At 58.5% G+C, this 1,646-nt stretch overlaps 1 long non-coding RNA gene across 1 annotated transcript; it reads right to left on the reverse strand.

Moving 5' to 3' along the window:
• Positions 1 to 312: 312 nt before the first annotated feature.
• On the reverse strand, positions 313 to 1,054 carry LOC132014847 (uncharacterized). The gene is made up of 3 exons (XR_009403466.1): positions 953 to 1,054; positions 650 to 749; positions 313 to 559 (listed from the first exon to the last, which is right to left on the reverse strand). It is a non-coding gene; the product is annotated as an uncharacterized LOC132014847 (long non-coding RNA).
• Between the last annotated feature and the right edge of the window lie 592 nt (positions 1,055 to 1,646).

The following is a 1,646-nucleotide window of genomic DNA, read 5'->3' on the forward strand; positions in this document are numbered from 1 at the left end:
CTCCGCCCCGGAAGGCCGCACCACCTGTGACTGTGAACCCAGAGTCAGGACATCAAAGTTGGCTATTAAAATGCAAGTGTGGTTTGAGAGGACGCGGACGGGGAGCGTCAGTAACTCGTAATTTGGCATGGGAGACAGCACAGCCCAGCGACGAAGGGCCTGGCGCCTGGCTGCCTGTGGGTCCTGGCTCCGTCCCTTCCCAGCTGTGTGACCAGTGGCAAGTGCCTTAACCTCTCTGGGCTTCCCCCGTCAATGGGAGGTAATACATAATGCTCACCTCACGGCATTACATGGAGGTCAACTGACTTAATATTTGCAAACGGCTTAGAACAGAGCCTGGGAAGCGGAAAGCCAGGTGTGTTTGCAGTTCTCACCCTCACCGGAGGGGCCCGCAGGCAGGTGCGGAGGAACGGAAGGTGCTGGTTTGTCGTGGGGGCGGGGACAGAGCTGCGATCCGGAGCTCGCCTGGACCCCGCCAGGGAGGACGCACGGAGCCGCTCTTCCTGCCAGTCACCCCTGTGGATATCTGCGGTGTCCGCAGTTACCGATGAGAAACGCTCTGTATTGGAAAACAAAACCAAAAACACTTAACCGTATTTGTTAATTCATTTAGAAATAGCGAGGATAAATCTGTTATATTTTAACATACGTATTTCAGGGCAAACAGCCATCTTTATGTTTCTGTAAATCCCTTCGCTGACTGGCTGAGCTGAAGATGCTGGGCTTTCCTGTCCGCCTCGGCCACTCTTCTGCTAGGACATGTTTTGGTTGAAGAAGATGAAGAAACTCGTGCTGTTCACACACATGTGGCTGGGCAGGAAGGAGCTTGTGGGGCCCCCCGGGGTTCTCGGGAGACTTTCACCCCCACACAGCCTGACCGCAGACCTGCGCCCCTGACGAGGTCTCCCAGCTGCCCCAGGGACAGCGGTGACCGCCCCCACGCCAGACTCACCGTGCGTGCCGACCCAGGCTGTGCTCCCTGACGCTTGGAGTCCTGTGTAGACAGACGGCGCTCGTGGCGAAGCCCACACGCTCTGCAGACCTGTTCCATGACCCCAGATGCAGTCCAGCGATCCCAGGGGATCACCCCGATCAGGCCCTCGGTGGCCAAGAGAGGTCACGGTCGCATCTGTGCTGACACAGGGTCAGAGGCCGGGGAAGCCCCAGGCTTCAGATTCATGAGTGCAGCACAGCTCACCCCAGGGTGAGCTCCAGAGAAACGGAGGCTGTGGGAGATGTAGACACATACACGCGTGCATGTGAAGAGTGGGCTGAAGTGACTACAGGGGCTGGCAGGTCCCACACGCAGCCACGTGCAAGCTGGAGAGCCAGGAAGCCAGTGGGGGCAGCCGAAGACCGACGTCCCGGTTGGGGAGGGCAATCAGCTTTTCTCAGTGCGCACATTCAAACGCCAACCCCATCCAGAAACACCCTCACTGAGGACACCCAAAGTGCTGTCAGACCCAATGTCTGGGCACCTGGGGCTCGGGTACGTTGGCTCGAGAACTTGACCGCTGGACCCTGTAAAGGCTGTCTAAGTCTGTCCCTTGACCGCAGAGCGTGCAGAGCTCCTACTGGCTGGTTAAGCCAGTGTTGAGGAAGGGCTGCCACCCTGGGAAGCGGGAGAGCCTGTCCCAGCCCCATCT

This window comes from Mustela nigripes, chromosome 4 (assembly GCF_022355385.1).
Source record: "Mustela nigripes isolate SB6536 chromosome 4, MUSNIG.SB6536, whole genome shotgun sequence".
Classification (NCBI taxonomy): Eukaryota; Metazoa; Chordata; class Mammalia; order Carnivora; family Mustelidae; genus Mustela; species Mustela nigripes.